General features: G+C 39.7%; 1 protein-coding gene and 1 long non-coding RNA gene across 3 annotated transcripts in view; one reads left to right on the plus strand and one right to left on the minus strand.

The window, feature by feature from the left end:
- RB1CC1 (RB1 inducible coiled-coil 1) overlaps positions 1-5,302 on the minus strand; it is a 55,922-nt gene extending 50,620 nt beyond the window's left edge. For both annotated transcript variants that reach the window (XM_081950315.1, XM_081950316.1), the window contains exon 1: positions 4,930-5,302. The gene's annotated coding sequence lies outside the window, so the exon portion shown is untranslated. The remainder of the gene's footprint in view (positions 1-4,929) is intronic.
- The window catches only part of LOC309390698, a 279,896-nt gene extending 265,319 nt beyond the window's left edge, over positions 1-14,577 (plus strand). The window contains exons 2-3 of the long non-coding RNA XR_014175166.1: positions 5,883-6,023; positions 14,384-14,577. This is a non-coding gene — a long non-coding RNA (uncharacterized lncRNA). The remainder of the gene's footprint in view (positions 1-5,882; positions 6,024-14,383) is intronic.
- Positions 14,578-16,916: the final 2,339 nt, after the last annotated feature.

Below are 16,916 nucleotides of genomic sequence, written 5' to 3' on the forward strand. Positions count from 1 at the left end.
AGACGTTCTCTGTGGTCATGTGGCTGGCATGACTAAACGCCGAAGGCGCACGGAACGCTGTTACCTTCCCACCAAAGATGGTCCCTATTTTTCTACTTGCATTTTTTACGTGCTTTCGAACTGCTAGGTTGGCAGAAGCTGAGACAAGTAACAGGAGCTCACTCCGTTATGTGGTGCTAGGGATTCAAACTGCCAAACTGCCAACCTTTCTGATCGACAGGCTCAGTGTCTTAGCCACTGAGCCACTGCCTCCGTATTTTATTTAGAGCCACTTAATTAATTTGAAAAACAGACAAGATAATTAAAAAAAAATAAAGATGGTAAAAACATTTGCATCTTTTCCAAACAGGCAAAAAGGCAAATCCAGAAAACTGGAGCAGTCAGCATAATACAGGTAGTCCTTGACTTACAACCATTCATTTAGTGGCCATTTGAAATTACAATAGCACTGAAAAAAGTGACTCATGACCATTTTTCACATTTATGAAAATTGCAGCATCTCCATGATGGCAACTGGCATGTAGTTATGACAGGTCATGTGATCATCCTCTGCGATCTTCTGACAAGCAAAGTTTATGGGGAAGCCAGATTCACTGAACAACTGTGTTATTAACTTTACAACTGCAGTGACTCACTTAACAACTATGCAAAGAAAGGTAAAATGGGGTAAACTCACTTAACTCTCTTGCTTAACAACAGCAATTTTGTAGTCATAAGTTGAGGACTACCTGTATAAAGAGAGGTCATGCAGGCCAGATTCATATTTCTTTTTTACATGCTTATAAGCATATACAGCATATATGCTTACTATTATTCAATATGGTAGCTTGCAAAAACACCAAGGACATGGCATACATTTTTTCAGTCTCTATCTGACATTCTATTCATGTTGAACAGATAGTAAATATGTAATTGTGTATATACTACTGTTAGATAATTTACTCTCTGATTAACTACAAATGCATGTCCTGCATAACTGCAGTTCTTTTTAATCTGATCTAGAAAAATGTGAAAACAGGTATTTGTCAAATCTACAGTTTAAATTTTAAAGAGGATATTGACACTCTGCATTATGCTTGGACCATGCCTGTGATTAGGATAATGAAAGAGCTGGAGAAAAAGTCTAGAACTCTATTCAACTACAACAGTGGTGAAAGTATGTACAAGATTAAGAGGCAAGTTGTTAAAACAAGTATATGAAAGGTTGATCTAGATGAAACCATATTAATGTTTGAAAGAGGACAGGATAAGAATCAATGACTAAATGCTGCAAGAAAGCAAATTTTAGTTAAAACACTTCAAGAGGTGCCTGTAGTGCAGTATTGAATGGTGTGAACCAGTTTGGCCTAGTGGTTCAGGCACCAGGCTAGAAACCAAGAGACAATGAGTTCTAGTCCTACCTTAGGCATAAAAGCTGCCTGGGTGACTTTGGGTCAGTCATTTTCTCTTGGCCCAACTCACCTTATTGTTGTGGGGGAAAGAGGAGGAGGGAGTATTAAGTATGTTTGATGCCTTGAGTTATTGGCAATATAATAAGGAAATAAATAGTCTGGGAAGAATTTGGATTTGTTTATCCTGATAACAGGAACCTTGGAATTGTGAATTCAGCCACCTGTTGTTTAAATCCTGTCTGCTCCTGGCTGATCAAGGCCTTCTAGTAGGTGAGGGTCCCATGTGTACGGGGTAGATGGCAGAAGTTAATGTTTCTTTGTGGGAGAGAACAGTGCCAGCTGTTCTGAAAAGGCAATTATTTGAATGAAAAAATTAGTCAATAGCCAGATTATTTGCCTAGTAGTTCAGAGATCAAAAACCAGATGCTATGTATAGATGTGATGTTATATGCTTATGCTGCATTATTGCAACAATAATGTATAAGTCTTATGAATATTACCAAAGATGTAAAAATTAGAACTCTCAGTCTTTACTTCATAAATAAGGCATGCTATCAGCAGCAATAAATATCGTTTCATTTCTCCCATCATCAACATTGTTTAGGTTTTTAACAGTAATAGCATGCTTACATGTTATAAGAAAACGTGGTGTTTATACCAATCTCAAATGCACTTTAACTTTTTAAAGTACCCTAAATTATGAGATCATAGCATAATGCTAAATATATCCCTTCAAAGTAAATGTTACTAAGTTCAGGAGAGATGACAGTTAGGTGAATAAACATAGGATAAAAATATCAAAGCACTTATGATTAAAAATGAAAATATGAACAGAATGAAGACAAGTCTCAATCAAGGCTGAAACTTAAATCAGTCCTCAGAAAATCCTGGAACACACATTAGGTAACTACACCAAAATAACATATGAAAAGAATAGAAAATTCTGAATATAGAATATTGTTTCTTCATTCTACTATGTCAGATCCTTGCAAAAAAAAATCCTTGCAAATTAAGGAAAGTATGAGACTATGAGTCATTTATTTGATAAAAACATGAGACCCATGCAGCATCACACAGCAAAATTGGGCAGCAATAATTTAATACCAGCTATAAACCTCAAACATTTGTATAAAATTGCAATAATTTACAGCTGCACACAACGTTTTAGGCACCCATGGATAAATTTTGTTTCAATGAATTTTGAAATGCGCACAAGCAGGCATAACCACTCTATGGCAAAGAACAGAATATGCCATCTTTTTAAAAAATCTGAATGCATGTTCACTAACTATGTACAGATGTTTATACAGATAATTTAAAGCAAGAAAATTGTCTCTATGGCAGGTGCAGAAGTTTGCACACCCTTTCAAGTCAGTCATTTGGTTCACCTTTTTTGGCAGAAATAACAACTTCCATTCTCCATAGTCCAGGGTTCCCCAACCCCCCGTCTTGAGGACTGACACCGGTCCCTGGCATGTCATAAACTGGTCTGCGCAAACAAGCAAAGCCCCACCTGAGTGATACAGGCAGCACTGAAACCACGCCTGGTGCCTAAAAGGTTGGGGGCCAGTGCTATAATCAGTTAAGAATGTTTCCATTTTTGCTATCTGAGATCTCTATATGCTGTTTTTTCTTCTTCAATAATATTCAGATCTATGAATTGTTAAAGCCATGCCAAAACCTTTCGTTTCCTTTTAAGTACGTAATGATTGTCCTGGGAAATACTAGATCATTCTGTTGCTGAAATATCTAGCCTCTTTTTAATTGTCCAAACTTCTGCCCTTTCCATGTACACTATTTTCTTGTTTGGAATCTGAACTGTACAGATTCCATTACATGTGCATTTAAATTTACAGAAAATATATATTAAACTTTGTACCATATAAGAATTGCGGCAACTCCAATTGTGCTTAAAGAAATATTATTGGTATATGACAACTCGTATAGATTCTTATTGATATATTTAATTATTTTAATTAGAATTTCTTTTTAAAATTAAAATATGCAGTTAATATTCTCTGAAAAACAGAATGCATACACTTACACAATACCAAAGTAAAACAAAACATTTTATGGAAATATTATACAGTAGCTATTAATTTTATAATAACTGTTACTTTGTAATATAGATTAAGCACATTTATAAGGATTTAATATGTAAAGAGAATGCAAAAGCTTGTCAGCTGTAACAATGAATTCACAAACTAATTCAAACAACACTGTAGGTGTCTAGTTCCGAATAGTGAAAACGACCAATTCTGGCAAACCCAGCTAAATTTTACAAACCAGTGTTATACACAAAGCAGCCCTTTGTCTTTATAAACAAAGTTATAGGGAATGTATCTCACATTGGAATTTTTTCTAAAATATGTATTATGAGCTGTGTTTATAGATTCCATATATACCACAGCTAAAAAAATAAATACACCCATGTAATTTTACCATTGTTGCCTCCAAACTCAAAACAATTCACCATCCACCTGAACTAATAATCCTGATGAAGCCACAAGATAACATGGTATCTCAGTATGGGGGCTGGTACCAATTTTCTATGTTGTCTGATCTTTTAACTATGGGAGAAACAGTCAACAACAAGACTTCAGCCACTACCACCACTACAACAACAACCTAAAAAAAGGAGTCAACTCTAGGTAATACCAGCCATGCAAAAAAAAAAAAAATCAACAACACACCCTACAAACTGATAATTATACACGGGCTTTAACGGAAAAGAAAATCAGAACTAGACTTAAGAACAGTTTTTTCCAGAATCACTCTGCTAAACGAATAATTCCCTCACCACTGTCAAACTATCCACTAAGGCTGCGTTACTATTACTATTAGTCGTCCCATCGTTCCTATCACCCATCTCCTCCCACTCATGACTGCATAAGTGTAACCTTGTTGCTTGTATCTTTACCATTATATTGATATTGATTATTTCCTGATTTCTTATTTGTACCCTATGACTATCATTAAGTGTTGTACCTCATGATTCTTGAGGGATGTATCTTGTCTTTTTATGTACACTGAGAGCATAGGCACCAAAGACAAATTCCTTGTATGTCCAATCACACTTGGCCACTAAAGATTTCTGTTCTGTTCTATTCTAAAAGCTATCCAGTCGGCCAGATTAAAAGTGAGAAACAATGAAAGGGTGAAACGAGCCATTTCTCCTACCTACCTACCTGGGCTACTTTAAATGGTAGCGCTTAGTGGAAAACAGAGAAGGGAATAAAAAACAAAAATAAACAAACACCACCCCTAAAATGAACCACTCCTTACACACAACAAGGGGGGGGGGGAGGCGGAACTACAAAAGGACGAGACGGCTGAGTCATCCCCCACGGAGTTAACTTCGGGGAAGAGGGAGTCCCGGGTAGGTGAATCGGGGACGTGTTCGGGACCAGCTTGCCAAGACAACGAGCCGGTCCGGGGGTGGGGTGGGTGTTGCGGAAGAGGACGGTCGCCTCGGGAACAGCGACGGGCAATGCCGGAGGGCTGAGCCTTGGGACATCCCCCCCCCCCCGCGACTCACCCCCGGGGCGCCATCCCAAGAGCAACAGCTGGGCGGTCCCGGGCACCGTCCCGCGCCGGGGACCGGTGGCTGCGGGAGCTCCTCCCCTCTTCTGCGGCTTCACCACCCCACACGGAGCTTCGGGGGACGGGGGGTGTCCGGCTCACGGAGAAGACAAGTGGCGGGAAGAAGTACCGAGGAACGGTAGCGACGCCAAGAGACCGAGCTGCCGGCCGAAGAAGTCGGTGGGATGAGGTGGCGGGGGGATGCCCGAGGGAAGCGGCGAAAGGACTTCGAAGGTTTCGGGCTGTGTATCGGGCCCCCGCGAGCTTCAAGCGCAGCCCTCACTGCCGCTGTTTGTTATTGTCGTCGCCTATTTCCGCCGCGGTGCACCTTGGGTAAATCTCACCAGCCGGATAGACGAGTTTGTTGGAGGCGCAGAACAACCATAGAGAGGAGGCAGCGGCCTCTGGGGTAGAGCGGCGCCCCGAAGTTCTCGGGGGTTCACAGAAGGGAAAAAAATAGGAAGGTAACCCGTTTGTAGCCCAGGGTTGAAATGAGGGGGGGGGGGGTTGGTGCTCCCTGAGACTTGCAGATATTACGTTACCCAACTAGCACCGGTGATGCTTATTTTATTTTATTTATTTGTTTTGACAGGTGTGTATAGAACAGGGGTCCCCAGACTTGTCGACTTTAAAACTTGTGGACTTTAATTCCCAGAATTCTCCCAAATTCTCCCAGAATGGAGAATTTGGGAGTTGAAGTCCACAAGCCTTAAAGTTGACAAGTTTGAAGACCTGTGGTATAGGGTATATGCAAGATTATGAGTACATGAAATGGATACGAATAAATGGGGTTGTTAGGACAGGGACGGTAGGCACGTTGGTGTGCTCATGCATGCCCGTTTCAGACCTCTTAGGAATGGGGTGAGGTCGACAGTAGACAGAGGTTAAAGTTGTGGGGGTTTGGGGAAGAAACCGCATCGTTGAGCACTCTCTTGCCGAAGTCGTATTTTCTGCAATCGAGTTTGGTATACAGTTAACCTAGTTAGGGTAAGGAAACGTCTGCAAGGAAACAAGCAAGCTCAGAGAACGCCAAGGACCCGTCATAGGAAGGTAAGGTCATCACAAATAGGGGCAAGTGGATTAATTCAGGTTTTTTCAGGGAGGGAGGGAGAGAGGTGCATGTTTGCCTTCTTAATCTAGTCCATTGTTTTTGAACCTTGGCGACTTTGGCAGGTGTAGATTTCCAACTCTCAGAATTTTCCAGCCACTTTCCTGGAAGCTGAAGTCCTCCCCACAAATCATAAAGATGCCAAGATTGACTTTCAGCACCATGCTGGCAAGAAGAAATTGTGCATGTGATTCCTCAGAGACATCTGATCGCATGAGGCTTAGCTTTCTAGAAAAGCATTTGATCTCGTTTGAAATGTAGGCTTAGTATTGCTTTTAAAGGGGGGGGGATAAACCTATGTTTAAGAAATGGAGTGCAGGGAAGATTTAAACCAGGAAATAAATGTGGGTTATTTCAACGGTGTGTTGCTGGTTTTGGCTCCAGAAAGGGCATTACAGATGTTCTGTTGACAAGGAATTTGTTTTGTCTGTACTTTCTATTGTATTCATTATTTGAGCTGGAGGCCCATTTTTTCCTACTTTAATATATTTTTGTACATACTATAGGATACTACTAGGTCCTTCCATCTGTGATCACTTGTTACCATTGCTTTTTCATGCAGTTTCTACTGATTTAGGAGCTGGTCTGAAATTGACAAGCATGCTCTTGTAACAAGTCACACACCAACCAAAAGGCATAAAATGAGGTGGAATGGAATGCACCTGATGTTTCTCAGAATTGCTCCATTGTTCTTATAACTGTGATTTGTCCTAATTCTGATCATAGATCTACTGATCTTCTGGAAGTGTGACAAAGCTTTATTCCAAAATATCCCAGTTAATAGGATGAAGTAAGATACTATTTCATTGTACCATACAAGATCATGGCACTCCCACTTTATTGTTCATCCTCCTACATCCTACATCCTACATCCTGTCAATCTGTCAGTCAGGAATTAAACAAACCCATATGAATAGACTGATTGGTATTCAAAAATATCGTAACCGACATATTTCTGTGGCCTAAGAGGGGGCAAGGGATGAAGCACGAGGGGACTATCTTGATAAGTCCTAGAAGTTGATTGCTGCTATTGGGATATTTTTGGATATGAGAACCGTGGACTTCCAAAAGACCAATAGGCCCATGCTTAGAAATAGTCTGAGTAGCTGGATACAATCATAGAATACTTCTGCACACCTTTAAATATACTTTCAGCCTTCTTCCAGCAGCTATCCATAGTCCCCTAAGACTGGCTCAGTACACACTAAGGACAACCTATACTGAAATTACTGAAAATAGTCCCAATGTGCAGAATTGAGAGTCCTTGCACAAAGCTACCTCACCTGAACAAATTCAGACCCATTTTTCAAGAAGCATTTCAAGAACTGATAAGAAAACATGAGCCCTTATGGTCAGAGCAGAAACAGATATCCATTCCATGCATGGCCAATCAATAATTAAAGTTTCCACATACTAGCAGAGGATCTACCTAATGTATGCTTAGTAGAACAGGTAAGTACGGCTCAGCCCAATTCCTTACTAAGCTGACTTGCCAAAGTCAGTTCACAGAATGGGTTTTCAACCTGTATTTACTCTCAACTGCCTCCCAGGCAAGGGACATTTTTAAACAGATTCCTAAATATATCAGTGCCCAAATTGTCATGGAGTTCTTGGCAAAAATAGATCTTCAAATTGGCTGGCTAAGAACAAAACTATTTTCCAATTTGAAAAATATCTGCCAATGGGTTTGATGAAGTTCTTAAGCAGGTCATATTCTAAAGCAGGGGTGTCAAACTCGCGGCCCATGTCACGCACTGGCCACGCCCACGTCTGGTTTAGTGAAAGGTAGAAAAGTTGTGATATGTCACATGATGCCATTGTGTGACAACACCCCTGTTCTAAAGCAAGTTTTGAGTTGTTGGATTCCATGGCCAAATATGGGTACTTCCTGCTATATCATGAGTGGACGTATAGAGTCTGTGCAGCTATCAAATATATTGCTCATGTTTTGTTTAACTGTCATAAATATTCAACATACATACTTGAAAGAATAGCCCACTGAGATCTGAATTGCAGATTGTCCTATTTTCTCTTTCTGGCCTCTAATGTGTACATTGTGACCATAACTATTTAGTTAAGACAGTTTTGCTAAGAACCTGTTATATAAAATAGAGGTGGGGCCTCATATAAAGATGATGTATCTATCTGAATGCTAATTCTTTGTATTTACCACATACGCATTTTATTACTGTATTTTTGTTTACACGTTTTATCCTGGAATTAGATCCAATACTTTTATTTTTGTTGATATGGCTACAAGATTAATCAATTAATAAACTATAACATATTAAAGATGGTGGTTGATGGCTGTTTCTCCTGCTAGTTGGTGATACTATGAGATGAGAAGAGCACATTAGCTAGGTGGATTCAAAAGTCCCTGTCTTTAACTTGCCCCACATTAAAAGAGTAAGGACAACATTTATCTGCCTTATCTGGGCACAGAGATTACTCATCAAGGCATGTTCATTTGGTTGATTTAGAGAATCTGGTGGCTATGAGAAACAAGGTCTGTATCAGACATGTGTTGTCATAGACATGGTCTTCACAGTGCCCAGACCTAAATAATATTAAAACTTTGTCAGCAAATCTCAATGTAGTTCATTCAAGGAGGACTAGGAATATTTCTGAACTATACTGCAAGAATTCTGCAAAGAAAAGTAGAGACAAAAATGAAATACAAGCAAAAAAAAGGCTCTTAGCTGGATATAGAAAATAATTGAAGGTAGAGTTGGCACAAATTACCAATTAAAGGCTCTGCAAACGTATGCACCTGCCATGTTAATTATTAATATATTAATTTTTTATTAATAAATGCCATAAATAGTAAGTATGCGTTCAAATTTGTGGGAATATATACTGTGTTTAATTTTTTACCATGTAGAGATTGTCAGCTTCTGTTCACTTAGGAATTCATTGAACCACACAATTTGACCTAAACTCTACAATACTGAGTGGGCCATTGTTGCTTAGCATGTATAAGAAAAATAGGAAGTAATGTTATGGGTAGAAGAATATTTTTAACAGAAATTTAAAGTGATAAGATCTCTTCTCAAAAAGTTTTCAATCCACATGACCTATCAACAGCAGTTTAGGACTTGGTTGAAACATCTGATTATGTAATTAAAAATGAGCCATTGTTATGGCTGTGAGATGTATTATTGTAATCCTATGAAGTAATGCACCCTGTGAAAAAATATGTTTGTTTATATGTGTACTGATTACAATGTTTTGATGAGATATTCTCAAAGTAAGCCAAATACCTGATTTTTTTAAACTATGTATTGAATATCATCATAGATGCCTTAATTATAATTATCATAGGAGGGAATCTTTTGCCTTGTTTATACATTGCACAAAGCAAAGCTTTGTTTAACCACAGCTATTTGAATAAGTCATAATTGCATGGTCACAGCCCACAAAAAGCTATAAGCAAAACTTTTTAAGTGGGAGTATAGTCAGATTTTCGGAAACTGCATTGAAACTTCTCAATTATCCCACAAACTTCAAACAACTGGAAGCCGTTTTTGCCTGCTGTTAGTGTTAAAAATCTAATGTCAAAAGATTTTGTCTGCCACAGGCATAATTGATTAGTGTAATATCTTTGTGATTATGGTGTGGTACATACATTTGCAAAGGTAGCTGTCAGCCATCGATCAATAACTAAACCTAGCTCATTTGGCAAAAAAAAAAAAGACAACCAAAATAAGCAGATAATTTATTAGTGTGCAAAACTCACTGGCAAAAACATTTTGATCCACAAAAAGGTAACAAGGGTTGATTACTATGTATTATAGCTTTGCATGCTTCAAAAAAGATGTAGAAAGGATACTTCTGGGTAGTATCTTTGGGTAGGAATGTAGTATCTCTTTAAAGCAGCTGGGTCTTTTTTCTGACTTCCTTGCAAGATACAGCCTTTAACCGGACTCCATAAAGCAGCCAGGTTTGTTTTGTGTGTGTGTGTGTGTGTGTGTGTGTGTGTGTGTAACTCGAAAAATTAGAATATCGTGCAAAAGTTCATTTATTTCAGCAAAGCAACTTAAAATGTGAAACTAATATATGAGATAAGACTCATTACATGCAAAGGAAGATAGTTCAAGCCGTGATTTGTTATAATTGTGGTGATTATGGCATACAGCTCATGAAAACCCCAAATCCACCATCTCAGAAAATTAGAATATTACATGCAATCAATAAAACAAGGATTGTACATAGAACAATATCAGACCTCTGAAAAGTATAGGCACACATATGTACTCAGTACTTGGTTTGGGCCCCTTTTGTAGCAATTACTGCCTCAATGCGGCATGGCATGGAAGCTATCAGCCTGTGGCACTGCTGAGGTGTTACGGAAGACCAGGATGCTTCAATAGCGGCCTTCAGCTCTTTTGCATTGTTCAATCTCATGTCTCTCATCTTTCTCTTGGGGTTCAGGTCAGACGGGTTTGCTGGCCAATCAAGCACAGTAATCCCACAGTCATTGAACCAGGTTTTAGTGCTTTTGGCAGTGTGGGCAGCTGGAAAATGAAGTCAGCATCCCCATAAAGCTCGTCTGTGGAGGGAAGCATGAAGTGCTCCAAAATCTTCTGGTAGACGGCTGCGTTGACCCTGGTCTTAATGAAGCACAGTGATCCAAAGTCCTCTTTTCTGATGAGAGCAACTTTTGCCAAAAGCACCAAAAACTGGTTCAATGACAGTGGGATTACTGTACTTGATTGGCCTCTCCATTCTTCCGCCATACTCTGGGTCCTTGGTTTCCAAATGAGATGCAAAAGTTGCTCTCATCAAAAAAGAGGACTATGTTATGTTATGTTGTGTTGTGTTGTGTTGTCTTATATTATATTATATTATATTTTATATTATTTTATATTATTATATTATAATATAATATAATATAATATTATATTATATTATATTATATTATATTATATTATATTATATTATATTATATTATATTTATTATAGAGACAATAGGAGCAAAATAGGGCTACTCCATCTGCAACACCCCTGCTGCCCTTAGCTCTGATTTCATTTTCTGCAGGTGCAGGTGTATTTCTATGACTATTTGTCATAGAAATACACCTGCACCTGCAGAAAATGAAATCAGAGCTAAGGGCAGCAGGGGTGTTGCATAGGAAGTGCTAACTAAATGATTATACCAATAGTGCCTAGAATACTAGCCAAGATGGGAAGTGACTAAGTCTTTGTCATTTTATCTGACAGGGAACCCAGTGCATACCCATTAAGAATGTAATGTATTGAACTCTGGAAAACTGAGAATAGATCATATTTATGGAACAGAAAACAAGTGCTTTGGAATCCCACCAGATTCTGATATAGATGTGCCAAAAAAGAATGTATTTGTTAGCCTATACAATCTATATCATTGCATTTCTGTTGTTGTTGTTGTTGTCTGGTTGAATCATGCTCTGGGGACAATGTACTTGCCTGCATGCAGCTTATTTTTATTTTTGGTGTATGTGTGTTTGTTTTGTGTATGTGTGTCCAAACGCTTGTCTTTGCCAAGGATATAGCACATTGGGAAAACTGGGGCAGCATATTTGTCCACTGTCTGCCCCATATCTTTTTAGTTTCATTACCTGTATTGAATGAAAATTGCTTCTGAAAGGAAATATTACACTTGTGATCCAAGGTTTCCTTTTTAAGTTTGGTTATCATTCATAGTGTGAATGAATAAGAAATGAAGAAGATATTTTATTAGAATAGGAAACATTTTATTTTTTCTGGTCATTATCACAATAACATCAAGTGGACAGGGTTGAGAAAGAGATAAATCAGTGAAAAAAAGTATCTATTGTGATATTGGATGTTTCCAGAGCAGTGACGTGCGGTGATGGTTATGGCTGGTGAGGCTGGTGACGTCATCAGGAAGGCGGAGAATGGGACCACGTGTGCAGGACGCTGAGGCAGCCTCAGCCTCCAGCACACATGGTCCCATTCTCCGCCTTCCTGAGTGAACATTAAGGGGACCGTGGAGTACACTGATCCGCGTAGCATTGCTTCCTCCACCGGTGCCAGTCCCTTCCCCCCCCCATTCCTTCAAGGTCTCCCACCAACCCAAAGCCCAATCCCCAGCTCCCTCGGGCAAGGCTTGAGCGGGGTGAATGGGAAAGCAACGAAAGGGGCTGCGCTTTCACCCCGCTCAAGCCTTGCCGCCTGCAGCCACTGCCCGCCCTCGCTGCCCCTTTCGTTGCTTTCCCGCCCGCCCTCGTTGCCCCTTTCATTGCTTTCCCATTCAGGCGGCTGCACTTCCCATTCCCACTTCCCATTCAGGCGGCTTCCCATGCAGGCGGCAAGGCTTGAGCGGGGTGAAAGCGCAGCCCCTTTCATTGCTTTCCCATTCAGGCGGCTGCGCTTTCGTGCCTTTGTCATCCAGCAGCGCTGACAACATTTCTGCCTCCGCCCTCCGCAGCTCCCGGGCGCGCCCGGACGGAGGTAGCCAGAATCGTGCCGAGGCAGTCCGGTGGGCGAGCGACCGAGGATCAGGCTGCCTCGCTCGCTCTTTCGATCCTCGGTCGCTGGACTGCCTCGGCGCCATTCTGGCTACCTCCGTCCGGGCAGCGCCGACAACATTTCTGCCTCCCGGGCGCGGCCGGACAGATGTATATAATAGTATATTATATATATATATATATATATATATATATGTATGTATGTATGTATGTATGTATGTATGTATGTATGTATGTATGTATGTATGTATGTATGTATATATATATATATATATATATATATATATATATATATATATATATATATATATATATTTGTACTGATAAATAAATAAAGGGAGACTAGTATAGATCTATTTTGAGCTAATTAGCTCTCATCAGCTAGCCATACCCTTACTGGGATTTGAACCCGGGCTGTATATATCTTAGGCAGGAGTTTTAGCCACTAAGCCACGGGCTCACTTCCTTATCAGTTGAGCCAGGGAAATAGGTATGTATTTATGTTACAACCCCTGGTATGCCTAAATATGGGAGGAAGGTCACTACTCCCTCTTTCTGACCTTCGGCTCATCACAGAAAACCATGCAGGCAGAAAATAACACAAATATAAAAAGGCAACATTAAAAATAAAAATATGGTTTTCTGCCTGCATGGTTTTCTGTGATGAGCCGAAGGTCAGAAAGAGGGAGTAGTGACCTTCTATTATTTCATGAAGAGCGGTGAGGCTCTGCCTCCCCTGACTGCACGTCCCTGTTCCAGAGATGGACTGATGTGAGCATTTTATATTTCACAATAGCCAAGATTGTATTAGGGAATTCCCACATATTTTGTTATAGAAAGTCTCCACATAAAAGGAGATGGTCCACCCCATATTGGCAAAGGTACAATAAAGTCCCTTCCATTATTGACATTCTTATCCTTCCCTCTCGTAAAACTGCAGATATTCCCTATAGGTAACATAAGGAATATCTGTGCTGCTATTAACATCATGACTGCATTGTTTAGTGACAGACGTTCCAGTCCCAATTGTCCTAAGTCAAGGACTACTTGCACAAACTTTTTGGCCAAAGCCATTAAATGAATCCTGCATTAGTTAAGTGAATCCAGCTTTCCCGGTACACTTTGTTTGTGAGAATCTGGCGGAGAAACTCACAAATGGTGATCATGTGAACCTAGATTGTCGCAACTGTTATAAATACATCCCACTTGCCAAGTGCATGAATCATAGTCACGTAACCACAGCCGTTCTGCAACGATTGTAAATCTGATAATTGGTCCTAAGTCACTGTTTTCAGGGCCATCATAATTTTGAACAGCACTAAATGATGGTCGTACGTCGAGGAGTATCTATAGGAGTCCATCAGTTGGAAAATACAAAGGGACCAATAAAGGAGAATATTTATAACTCAGGGTTGAAATGAGGGGTCCTTGTTGCTATCTGAGCTTAGTTGTTTTCATACAGACATTTCATTATTCAAACTAGGCACGATTCTAGGCAGAGTTTTGCTAAATGCTGATGTAACAAGACAATCTTACATCATTAAATGGGCAAAACAGTATTTTGATATGGAATGGGCAGTGTAGTGTATTGAGTATATTAAGTTTCCCATGCAAAATTATATTGTTTATTAATAACTTTCCCCTTAGGAAAAAGCATGCTTAGAATACACAAAGACTGAACAGTCACATTATGGTCTATCTCACATTAGAACAAACCTTAATGTGCAAAATAGCAAAGGGAGCATAAACAGACATGAAATTAAAATCAAATAGTCACAGCCAGACATGGTTACAAAGCTTTTTACTTTGCTTTTCTTAACATTTCTCAACAGGGAGAATACTGAATATTAAAATAAATGTCAAGAAGAAAAAAACTACATGCCCTGAAGAAGTTGAGAGCAGACTCAGAAGCCAGAAAGAGCCGTTTATCCTATCAATCCAAATGCTCTCCATCCTCTTTTCTCCATACTTTCAAATTATTTAATGTTCTAATATATCTTTAAATAAATCTGAGAGAGACGTTAAAAGACAAATGGTTTTTTGTGTCTTTGTTTTATTTTACTTATTTGTAATTTATATCTGGTGTTTTCTCCTTGTCCTGCATATGCTGCATATGTACCTAACACTCCTTTCTCCATTTTTTTGCTACATCCATCACCTTGTGAGAAAGGTTAAGCTGAAAGAGAATGATGGGTCTTAAGGTTATCCAATGAGCTTCAGTGGCTGAAAATGGAGCATGAGTTCCCCTGGGCCTAGTTCAACAGATGGGAATCAGGGGTGATATTTAGCAGGTTCTGACCAGTTCTGGAGAATCAGTAGCGGAAATTTTGAGTAGTTCAGAGAATGGGTAAATACCACCTCTGACTGGCCCTGCCCTCATCTATTCTTGCCTCCCGAGTCCCAGCTGATTGGGAGGGAATGGAGATTTTACAGTATCCTTCCCCTGCCACACCCACCAAGCCATGCCATGTCCACCAAGCCACGCCCACAGAACAGGTAATAAAAAAATTGAATCTTACCACTGGTGGGAATGAATGATGCACAACATTCTCCTCAGACACTGAAGTCTTGTAGTCATCCACTGAACCCTCCTGCCTGTCACCCCATTCCCGGATACAGCTGATTTTACTCAAGTTCTTATGAGAGTTACACAGCTGCTCTTGTGATTTTCCTAGAATGTTACTGACACTCTGTAGGGAGCAATGGAAAAATACGTAATAAGGAAATGAGATTAAGACTTCATCTTGCTGCCAACAAGGCAGTTGTGGAATACCAGTAATTAATGGCATTTTGAGTTGTATGGGGGTTTGCTTCCTTCTGCCTCAGTAACAAAAAATATAAGCATTTTGCTGCATGGAATTTATTTGTGCTTAATAAGCAACAAGAGCACTTCTCCCTCTGCGCACTGTCCTGAAAAGTCGATGCAAAAGTTTAGTGCTGGAAAAAAAACCTGGCTCAATGGTCCAGTGAAGCCTGTTATTTGGCAACAGCCATGGTCTTCCCTAGCGGTAGATAGGCCAAGAGGTACTGTACAGTGATCTCGGCACCTTGAAGCAATGTTTCTATTTGCCAGCATTGTACTGTTTGGGCTCAGTGGTGTATAGGTGCTTGTTTTTATACTACAGTTCCCTGAATTGTATTCTCTACATAACCCTCTTTTGCTAGTTGGGCTGATGTCATCAAATCATCAAATAAGGCACATCTTCTTTCGCAGATACTCGTGTTGTGCTGCTGAAAGTGGTTTGTTGAGCATGTCAGCAATCTGATAATGTGTAGAAACATATTGCAATTTAACAAAACCTTGCTTAACTAATTGCTTTGTGTTTTGATAATGAAATTTCCCATGGCACAACCCTAAATCCAGGTGCACCATGTTCCATACATGAGGAGACACTTTTTTGGATTCTAGTGTTCACCCTAGTTTCTGCTTTTAATCTTCTTTGATGATCTGGCTCTTGCCCTCTTTGTTGCAATGTGCTCATTTGATTTCCCAGAAATCTCTTCCTTGTTTGAAGCAGTGGTAGTCTTGTGGCAATTCCTGAAACTCTGGAAGAATCCTCCCTTTTCTGATAGAACTTTTAAAATCAGTGTCTAAAAGACCTACTGTAAGTGGTGAAATATTAATTCCTATTCCTCTTCATCTATTTAACTGTGGACAGCTAGCATTTCCAAAAGCTTTACAAACTTGGTTTATAGTAACATTTATTGCCAGAAGGTAACACATAAGTGGGTTCATCCTGCTTGAGACTCGTAAAATGGGCAACTAGATGTTCTATGAGATTCAAATTTTCTACTAGGAATTGAACTCATGGGCCTTTGCACTTCAGATATACAATGTACTCGTTTAGATGCTCTCTGTCAAGAATAGCTAATTCTACTTTGTTATAAGGCTATATTAACAGAATCTTGCAAATCTGATAATACAAACCTATGTACTTTTTTATAGTCAGAAGTTAGAGAGGTTCCCTAGTCAGTTTCTTTTCCTGTTAAGCAGATGCAGGCTGTGGCCTCTCTTATCTAATCGTTCCCTAGGCAGTATCTCTTCAACCTATCTCCAAGGGTCCATTCCACATACCATTCCACTATCTTTCCTAACCTACAAATTTCCATGAGTTCAATTCAACATCAAAAATGTCATCAAAAAAGCACAACAAAGAATGTCCTTTCTGCGCCAACTCAGAAAGCTCAAACTTCCCAAGGAGCTGCTGATACAGTTCTACAGAGGAAATATTGAATCTATCATCTGGACCTCCATAACTGTTTGGCTCTGCAAACAAACAAGACAAACAGACTTCAACGCAATTAGAATTGCAGAAAAAACAATTGCTACCAACCTGCCTTCCATTGAGGACCTGTATACTGCAC

This window comes from Natrix helvetica, assembly GCF_964273705.1.
Source record: "Natrix helvetica genome assembly, chromosome: 4".
Lineage (NCBI taxonomy): Eukaryota > Metazoa > Chordata > Lepidosauria > Squamata > Natricidae > Natrix > Natrix helvetica.